Here is an 11,212-nt window from a genome sequence, read left to right as displayed (position 1 = left end):
CACCCAAGAAAAAGTAAGGCAAAGGAGATTTGTTTCAAATAGGAAACAGTAGATTCCAAGAGCCCACTATCAAAGTACTTAGTTTGAGATCACCTAAACGTCTCATTCAGACACAAGCACAGGTCCCAACAAAGAGGGATACACTCAAATGTTTACAAAGCATAAATAATATGTAAACAAAACAATAAAGAGCATAACAGACAGATGATTTACAAGGGAAAAATATAATCTCCCAAAACTCGAACTATACATTTGACTGTTTCCCTCCCAGCCAGGTCCTGGACAAAACCAAGTAATCCCATCCCGAGACAAAGACAGAAAACAAGTTGGAAAACAGACATAGGGGGATAGAAGACGCAACGAGTACGTCCCTGCCCATTATGGGAAGTCGGGAACCCCACCCAGTGAATGGAGTTGGATGGATAGGACAGCAGATCTGATGGACACAATGAACGGCTTCAATCAACATCTCATTCACTTTAACTTGTACAATGCTTGCTTTGGTTTCGTGGTAGACAGTTCGTCTGACGCCCGAGTTGCCAGGGTTCGAATCCATATTTGTGGCGATGCAGAGTCATTGTAAAAGTCTCATTTACAGTCTCACTTGTGTTAATTGGAGTATGTTACTGAATTGTAACAACGTTGTTCGTGTCCATATAAATGTACTACCACTACCAGCTGCACGTTGAGCTCATTGTGGGTTTTATGATACATCAAGCTCGTGTAAAATTACATTTACATTTGACCGAAAAATGATACATAACGATAGAAGTCTACAAATCATATTGCAGGTTTATTTCAGTTCCAAAAGCCATCACAAACATTCATCCACTGTATCACATATGTCTTTGGTCACCAAATAAAAGCATGAAGTTTGTTATGTGTACAGTGCAACATAAAAGGATAGAAACAGTTTTACTGATAAAACCCTCAAATGATAACAAACCAATATGTTGTTGCTGGTAAGTTGCTTAATTGCATTTGTTAAAAAGCATAAACTGTGAAGCAAAAGTGTTGAAAATCGTTTGAATAAAGTTTAATGCAAAAAAATAATTCTTAAGCACTTTATGCCGTTCTAAGCTGTCGTTGCTGCATTTTTTTTCATTATTAATTATTATTATTCTGATTAAGGATGAGGGGATAAAGAAAGAATGAAATTAAATGCACAGAGGTGTCATTTCTTGACAGTCACCTCTAAAGATTGCAACTCTTAAAATTATCATAAAAAGAATAGTGAAATTTTACATTAGGTATCTAGAAAATGTTGAACATAAAGCTACATTGGCCAATTAAGTTAGGGTTAGTAGAAAGACTTTTATTCTGCCATATCTGATTCTTTCAGATAGTTCTACATAGCTGCCAACTTTTCAAAAATAAAAAAAGGACCCCTCATTTGTCCCGGGATGAGGGGCGATGTGTGCCGAAGCCCCCCCCCCCCCCTTCATCGAATCGCAACATATAAAAGTCAGCCTTTTTAATTACTATTACTAACACTAACAAGTTTGAGATGACAGAGGCTAGTCGAAATGTTGCTCAATTATCGGGTTTAGTACCAGCACATTTGAATCGTTAAAATGACACTTTCCACAATGATTGTTGTTTTGTTTTTAAGGGTTTTACGGCGCTTGCAACACATTTAGGTTATATCAGCGCCAGTAAAAAGGAAGAAAATTGGATAGTAAAAAGTTCTAGAATTACAGTTGAAGCATCCAAGAGAAAGTAAGACATAGGGGAACTAGGAACAAATAGGGATCAGATGTAGATTCCAAGAGCGTATCACCAATGTACTTAGTTTGAGATCACCTATAAGTCTTATCCGGACACAAGAACAAAATCCAACAAAGAGGAACACACTCAAATGCTTACATTATACATTAAAAAATAACAAATATAGTAATAATACATAACAGAGAGATGATTTACAAGGAAAAAAATATCATCTCCCAAAACAATAAATATGCATTTGACTGCTTCCCTCCCAGCTAGGACTCCGGCGAGGGCCAGGAAAAAAACAAGTAATCTCATTCCAAGACAAAGACTGAAAGCATGTTGGAAAACAGATATAAGGGGATAGAAGACACAGTGTGTACCTCCCTGCCCGCTATGGGAGCTTTCCACAATGAGATCAAAATTCAGAACGGACAATATAAAGAAAGAATTCAACTGCCTCAACTTTGATAAGGACCAATACACAAGAAGCACAATTGTAAAATAAATGAAATAACTTAAGATGGTTAGAAATGCATAACTACCAACCTGGTACATCACTTGAGAGGGCGTTTTGGGGTAAAAATTAGGTGAGTTCAGATAAAAAGTAGACGATAGCATATATGTTTTCTTTCATGCAACATAATGGTCTTTAAGTAGTATACTATAATAGTAGTTATAGTAAAATGCACCTCTAAATATTAGAGAATTCCTACTTCTTTACTTTGACAAGATAACACACCTAAAAATGGAGTATACTTATTTTTCTTGAACCTAAACCGTTACAAAAGCTTGCTTGAAAAAAAAAAATTAAAATCAGATGAAGATGTTTTTAAAGGGATTAAATTTATAAATTTCATAAATTAATAAAGGGAAATAATCATTGTCATCTTTAATCAATATAAGCAATTGATTTTCTTATTGAATACCTTCCAATCAAAAAGGTGGATTTAATTTTATTCTTAATTAAAATAATATTTGTAACAAATAGTGAAAGTATCAATACTGTCTTAGAATATTCAAAGTATATCGAGGCTAACATCCATATCCTATGCAAATCTCCAATACATTATGAAAGGTTTGAGTAAAATACAGGCGTCATATAAACGAATGGAACTTTTTTAATTGTTGAAAATCATTTATGATAGAGGCATAATTCAAATTAAAGAGCTACACAAATGGAGATTATGCTCTCACTGGACACCAATAATAATGATAATAATAATAACAACAATAGTAGTAGTAATAATAGTAATAATAATGGATCAATAATAATAATTCATTAGGCTCACATGGCTTTTTTACCACAAATTAGTCAAAAATTACAAAATACGGATTTTGAACTAAAAATAAGCACTTACGGACTCAGGAAGTCAAATACGGAACAAATCCGTTTTTAACAGAACGGTTGGCAGCTATGGTTCTACAAAGCATTTGTCTCTCAAGCTGAGCAAATGAATGTTCATATAATATAAAAAAGGATATTGCAATGATGAACAGATTGTACTATATAAAGATAAAACGTTTTTGTAAACCCCCAAAATATGTCAATAACACTATACAATACAATGAATGTAATACAAATCAAATTCATGATTGTCATTACACCGATTGAAACGCTCTTTCCCTTCTATATTTATTTCTTTCATTAAAAATCTTTGTCTTCACCAAACTAATTAGTGTACCTTCAGGGATTCCTTTTTGTGAAAATACCCTGTGGTGTTTTAAGAACAGAATAATTTCAGACTTTCTAGGTAATGATCCCCTTGAACCATGTGCTGAAACATCTTCGACAAAGTTTTTAAAATATGACTTGACTCTATCTGTATCCTCATCTGACCATGACATGTATCTCCGATTTTTGCTTGAATTCCTCTTGGGTTCAGTTTGTTTTGAAGAACACGTAAGCTGATTTGGCACTCCTGCTTCACCATCAAATATTTCTTCTTGATTTGCAGCTGTTACTATGGATGTTCCAAAATTTGCATTTGAGTCTCTATTCACTACAGAGTCATTTGTTTCAATGTTACAATTTCCTTCCCCAGTGACCGATGCTGAGTTATCAATTTGACCCAAAAAATGACCAACTTCTGTTATTTCTCGTATTGCAAGTGGACACTGATAAATGTTTTGATTGATTGATTCACTGTGTCCCATATGTCGATAGAAGACATCTCTCTCGTTTTGTGGGACATCAAGTAAGGCAAATAATGTCGAAGCTCGGTGCCTGAATTTATCAGCTATTAACAACTGGGGTTTCTCTAAATCCTTTACTAAGGAAGTGACATATTTGATGGCAATGTAACCACTTACATGATCTTTGGATATTCCTGTATTTGGAAAAAGAAATGGGTTGTCTGAAATATCAACAGCTTTACGCTCCTGTGCAAGTTTCCTTAAAGGCTGAATTGTGTCATTGGGTATCAACACAGGGACCAACATCTTGCTTCCCTTTCCAGACTGATAGGCCAGCTTATACTTCTCAAGTAACGCTTTTTCCAGAGGATCAGTGACATGTTGTACAAGCTGGGGATCAACCCATACACCTGAATCTGCATCATTCCAGTCTTTTAACAACATCCTTGCGGGTTCTCCGCCTCTCCTCGCATTAAACATTGTAAGCCTAGCTACGATGGCATTGCGAAGCCTAACAAACATATGTGAATCAAATAATTGATAATCATCCTCACAAATACGGACCATCTCTTCAGTAATAAATTGCCGTAGCTTCTTTATATCATTCTCTAATGGCATCTCTTTGGGTTTTCTCAAATTTGTTCTCTTTGCTTCACATTGAACTCTGGCTGTAAAAAAAATACTATCCCAATTATAATCCAGGACAGCTTTGAACAAATCTATCTCTGCGGATTCTTCCATTTTGTTTTGCATTATATATTCCCCTTTTAAGAAATTAATTAACTTTTTCAATATAAATCCAATTGAAAGCTTCAAGCCTGCTTTCAATGTCCCATCCTCTTTCAAAGTCATTTCAGAAATGGTTTGCGATATTTCATTAAAGTTACAACGCTTCACCACGTCCTCTCCAGAGAAAGAAGGTTGATTTGTTCTCTTCCTAGTTTTTAAAATCAAATTTCCTAAGATGCGTAAATCACTCATTATAACTTTTCTCTCCTTCTTTGAACTTTTACTCCACAATTTTGTTCCTAACAATACTATAGCTTTGTCTGATCGACACAAATTTCCCACTTCATCATTCCAAAATTTGTCAAGAATATTCTCCTTTATTTCTTTACTTGCATTGGGAGCCACGGGATAAAATTTTACAACCCCAGTACACAGAGCATGCTCAGTACTACATTTCTTTTTGTGTTCATAAACCCTTCGTCCAGAGTAAAACCCCTTACAGCCAGCACACATAACAACTTCATGTGACCCTTGTGCTCTCTCACGCATAACTATTGAATTGTTTCTAGTGTTTGAATAAAAAATGCCCTTTTTCTTGAGATAATCCATTGTTCTATCCCTTTCCTTTACAGGCTGTTTCATGGCCTCTGTAACTTCTGTCTCATCTTTGTGTTTCCTCATCAAATGCCTTGAGAGTTTTGTTTGCAACTGTCCACAGTATGGACAGGGTCTCCTTGGCTTTTTGTATTTCTCTGGAAAAAAAAGAAGAAAATAAAGCACATCATGCTATGAACTATGAAAATAAATCAATAGACAGATCGTATGCACATCAGCTACATGACAGCGATAGAGAGGAATAGCATTCCAAATATTTAAGGCCTGGACAAGTAACTGTCATAATTCCTTCTTGTTATATACTTTTCTACCATCTATTCCTTTGGAAGAGGTATGTTAGATTTGTGGAGACCTCTGCCACATAACAAATCCAGTGAAAAGACGCCATATTTTTGTTTTGAAATAGAAATAAATAGATCAATCCACCCACTTCACTGGGTTCAGGGTTCCCTCTTCATTATAATCAAAATATGAACATAAATCGGAATAGTAACACATTGAAGTCTCATCTGAATACATAGATTGTCCTTTGTTGTTTCAGCGAATAATCAGACAGAATGTCAAAAGAATTTTAGGTTTTTCCCCAACCACCCCTTGGAGGTATCAGTATCAGCGGAATGGTAAGCGTCATGTTTTTTACGTTGAGCAACAAAATTTACTCCAAATGCTTCACTCGACCCAGGCGGAAAAGCAATCAAGAATAGACCCCAAGTCCTATCCAAAGACTAACATTTCATTTAAGTTTATTGTAGGCCCTTGGCCAATCGACAAAATTCAATTCACATAAATTATTTACAACAATCAGAAATTAATTATATCAATAATAGTAATAGAATGCAATGAAGGCAATATCATACTAATAATAATAATAATAATAATAATAATAATAATAAATAATAATAATAATAATAAAAATAATAATAATAATAATAATAATATAATAATAATAATAATTAATAATAATAACAGTAGCGGCAATAAGTAACAAATAATATAGTAACAAAAGTAATAATAGACTATAGTTCATAGTCATAACAATGACTTTCTTTGTCATTGAGGGAGTGAGAAAACATCACCGGCTGGCAGAACAAACAGCCGACATCAATCAAACGTCCTCCAGACCGGTTGAGCATCGGCTTCATTAATTCCTTAAAGACTTCCCCCCAACTGCCTGAACGATGCTGATGCCCAGACAACTTAATCCTGATTTATATTTTGTGGGAATGAAATATGACATGTATATGCCGGAAATATTTCAATAACAAACACACTGTTCAGATAGAAAATATTTGAGTCTTGCCTTTGTTAATTGAAACAGGTAAGTTAGGAAAATAAATGCTAGTAAAAACGATCAGCAAGTTCGTGAACACTGCTTCTCAACTCGAACATATGTTTTCATCAAATCTACACACATCATGTTGTGAGCTGAATTTTAATGATCTCAGTTGTCATTGAAAGGAAACCCAAGAATTTTAGAATAAAGAAAAATATTGAACCTGGAAGTCAAAAGGGTTTGTAGCACAGCAGACATTATCAAAGTATAATTTTAGTACCGACAAATTAAAAAGAAAATGTGCTTTTCTTTAAATGCTCCCAATCATCATATACTGTTTAGGTTGCAAGATTAATAAAAATGTTATCTACTCTGATTCTCGTTAAGTTTCCAGCTGGTCTGTGAAAAAAAGCCTTAAGCATCATAGAAATACAAAGAAACAGTTTTAATATATAGATGGGTTGTAACAAAAAAAACCATTTTAACACTTACAATACAAGCAATTTAAGTCTATTACAGACAAAAAAACCCCCAATAAAATAAACATGAACATTTTTATGGCTGGTTTCACTGATATCACTCACACATTGGGGTTTCAGATTCTAAGATGTCCACCCTATCAAATTTGGATTTGTGCTTGTTATGTAAATGGTAGCGTATTTTGCGACGCAGCACTGCCAAAACAGAAAAAAATGCAATAACACAAATGCAGCACCATGGAGGGGGTGGAAGTTTTCTTTTAAAAGGAATGGGTAAATTAAAATTGATCCCACAAATATCAAAGGAGAAGAATGACAAAAAAATGACTCACCATTGCACGTAACACGTTGGTTTGCAAGTGTATAGCATTCGGGTTGAACCTGGGTCCCAGACTGGCAACGAGGTTCAGTCTGTGATAGTTGTGGATGAGGCTCTGACTGAGTTGGGGAATGAGCACTAGGTTCCAAAGACAATGATGTACTCAGCATTGGGTACCTCACAGAGTACGTAGAGGAATCAGACTCGGAGTCAGCAACAAAATCGGGACCCTGTATATTTTGTGGAAAAGATGACAGATCAATCAATTTATTCATGTTGACAATAAACATGAAGAGCCATTGTTTAATAATCCAACTAAACAATTAGCTGGTTAATAATGCAAGTATAATAAAAAAGACTTGAGAAAGGCAGACATATTGTCTAAGTATTTAATATGTTCAACTGTGCTTGGATAAATATAGATACACCAACCAGGGTTTCAGTAAACCGTTTTTAACCAACTCTTTAAATCCTACACCAGGACCAACAACTACAAAACAATTTATTATATCACTACGATTCTGGACATATAAACGGTTGTCATTGCAACAATATGAACTTCCTAACCTTGCAACTGCAATATAGTTAACAAAAAAAGTTGATAAACATTACGATGCAAGAGAATTTGGACAAAATGCGAGATCAAAAGTATAATCCCAACAGAAGCTATTTTAATTTTTCCTGGAAACGCATCATTTTCACATTTTGTCAAATAAAAAACAAACGACTTCAAATGTGAATGGCTCATCAATGAATATCACTTCAAAATATAACGAGGAAGGTTTAAAATAGTGTTATTGTTGGCGAAGTCCACTGCAAAGAAAAATTTTTAACAACAAAAAACTAGGAGATCTCACTGGTGTAAAACAGTGTTGTCCTTGTCCTGAAATATTGTATTGCGCCTAACAGACTGCAGGTCTCATCTTTTGTGGCAAATGTGTTTTGTCCACCACAAAATATGGTGATGTGAAGCATTTTGAGCATGGTGCCAACTGTGGATAAACGCTATACAAATGTTATGATTTTATTTTAATGTACATACTTACCACAAATGAATCATGTGATATGGAACTTTGTTCTGCATCACTTTCAGGCTCTGAGTTGGAGTCTATATAAAAAATAAAAACAACAAAAAAAGCTGAAGACTATCATGTGCAAGTTTTTCTCTAAACTCTTAAACAAAAAATCATGCCATCTTGTGCTGTAAAAGGATTTTTTAAAATTATTTACCTTATGACTATTGTCCTTTGGAAAAAAAAGAAAATTAAGTCCGAAACCTTCTGGCTATTTTCTTCTAAATTTCAAGAACGTCAGAGTTGGCAAGGGAGGACGGAAATATAATTCCAGAAACCAATCTGTCTATAATCATATCCATATGATAGTTTTTCGTTCAAGATTCAGGTACAGTCCACTTAGGATAATCGCAATACCTTGGATCATCGAAAATGTTGGATTAACCGAAATTCAGTTTCCTGTCCACTATTTCAACATTTTACACATTTATTGTCAACTCAAACCAGTAAATAATATTCTTAGTCCACCACATACAGAGCAATTTGATTGAAACAAAAACCATATGACAGCCCCGTGTAGATTTGTCAACCAAAAGCAGCTATGAAGCAAGCCGATATCTTATTCAGATTGGAAGAAGTTTCAATCTTTTTTCTCAACAATTCAACATTTGTCAGAGTTAAAGAGATTAGCCTTAATGAGAGACAATAAGCTCTCACCAAACTCGTTGGTCACAATGCACAGTTGTTAATCCTAAAACAAAGGATATCGCTCAGTCTCTCTTTATAACTGTCATTTATAACCTGTTGTCAAGATTATGACCAGCCCCACCCCTCTTCTATTTAATGGCCACCGATGACGTCACAAACCCATACTGCAGAGCCCCGCCCTCTTTCGACTCTAAAGAGTGGTGACACACTACTGTAGCATTAAATCCTGCTCACTCTCGATTCTTCAACCTGTCACGATTTCATCCATGATGAAATTTAATCATGATATACTGTTTGATTTCTTGAATTTACCACTTTTTAAAAAACCGAAGTTTGTTGCAATTAACCAGTGACTTTTATATAGAATTATTTCCATTGCTTAGGAAATATTGTGATTAACCGAAAGTTGCGATTAAACGAGTTGCAATTATCCGGAGTGGACTGTAATAGTATTACACATCATGACTCAAAAAAAAAAAAAAAGCAAACTATGTGTACCTAAATGTTATTCATTTCCTCATCAAATTACATTCTTACCATTAACATCATAGATCACATCAAAAGGGTTGTCTGGATTGACAGCAAGACATTTTTCAGGATTTTTAAAGCTCAAATCTCTCTGATCTGAAGTTACAAAAGAAATAGCATATTCTCAACATTAAACTATGATTTTGTGATATGGCATACTGTATGCATAAAGCAAGATGCAAAGACAGGTTTAAGTTTAAATTATTTTTTATATTCTTTTCAAAAATCCATTCTAGTTTTGCCAAAATAAAATAAACACGAGAAGTGTTGAGTTGGATAGCGCTAAAACTAAAAGTAGTAGTGGTAGTAGTAGTAGTAGTAGTAAACGACAGATCTTACTCACTAGTGTGAATCTACAGTCTACAGAAGTTCCCGAATTATCTGACTCCACTTCCAAATGACTGACTGACAAGTGACAATCATCAATCGGTGTGTGTGTGATTAGGTACTTTGGTAAACGTCCATTTGGCCCTCCAGCAGGGAGCCGATAAATGGCCTAGTGGCTGTGACCCGATTTTTTGGACTTTTGAGTGATGGGTCTCAGAAAAAGTTCCATAGATTTTTTGTTTATGGATGGATTTTAATGATTTATGTCTTATTTTCTTCAGGAGAAATTACTCTATCGTTTGGTGTAGTTTATTTTAAAATCAATGACAATTTAGTATAACTTTTGATTATGGATAAAATAGGGTATAATTTAGCTTTGGATAATTAAAAGATTAGAACTTGGTAAATCAAAATTTCATGCTGGCACGTTTATTTAACATCTTAACTTTTTTATAAAATTAAATTCAGGGCAAAGTTGTATACCGCATCCATGAAATTCGTTCCAGTAAAATCCTTACTCAAATCTTAGCGGTCATTTTAGACCAGTTTTGAAATCCAAATGGCGGTTACTACCGGAAATGCAACAATGTTCAGGTCACAAAGTCCGTCAGTAAATAACAAAGGCAAATAGAAGACCATTTGTCAGTCTTTAAACTAACACAACTTTTTTCTGCTTATCTGATTTTCACAATTTTGGTATCATTAGAATCGTGTTGAAAAGCACTTTAAAATGATATAGGTTTCATTGAGCTCAATCCAATTTGAATTTTTTACCAAAGTACCTAGTGTGATGTCTACCCTATTGAAAATCTTAAATCAACAGTGATGTAATAAGAATGGCCAATAACTTACCATTTAAATTATCTCGGTGTCTCTTCAATGATGCCTCCAGCATCAATTTACCCCACGATGCCATAGACGTCTAGTTTGGAACTCAGCAAGTGACGAAAAAATACTTGCGGCTATAGAGAGGACGTCCGTCGGCCACTCTCTTCGCAAGTCAGTAGTCAGTGGTTATCAGATAATCATTGGTTCTTGAAAAATATAGAAACACAGCGGTTCATTTAAAAAGACTCTTTTGTAGATCAAGATATAATGTTAGGTATTGCACTTTAAAATCTCTTCAGACATAGAACGGGTCAACTTGACGTCTAGACCAAATCATTTCGAAGATCGATATGGCAACAGCAACGCCTGGAATGGAGGATTTAAATCCGGCATCTGACGATTCTACTGCTATGACAGAAGATGCTCCATTTCACGACGTCGAGATGGCTTCAACTGGCATCAGGCATCAACATGCTACTCAATAATGGGTTTGATGAAGCGTTTGACTAAGAATTAAAGCTGATAACTGATAACCACCTACTACTGACTT

General features: G+C 34.8%; 1 long non-coding RNA gene across 1 annotated transcript; it reads right to left on the bottom strand.

Moving 5' to 3' along the window:
• Window positions 1–7,277: 7,277 nt before the first annotated feature.
• On the bottom strand, window positions 7,278–10,292 carry LOC144958826 (uncharacterized). The gene is made up of 3 exons (XR_013642525.1): window positions 9,517–10,292; window positions 8,305–8,366; window positions 7,278–7,488 (listed from the first exon to the last, which is right to left on the bottom strand). It is a non-coding gene; the product is annotated as an uncharacterized LOC144958826 (long non-coding RNA).
• Between the last annotated feature and the right edge of the window lie 920 nt (window positions 10,293–11,212).

Source organism: Berghia stephanieae, chromosome 13 (assembly GCF_034508935.2).
Source record: "Berghia stephanieae isolate SIO BIC M18660-M18661 chromosome 13, UCSD_Bste_1.3, whole genome shotgun sequence".
Lineage (NCBI taxonomy): Eukaryota > Metazoa > Mollusca > Gastropoda > Nudibranchia > Aeolidiidae > Berghia > Berghia stephanieae.
This window is presented reverse-complemented; position numbering and strand designations above follow the sequence as displayed.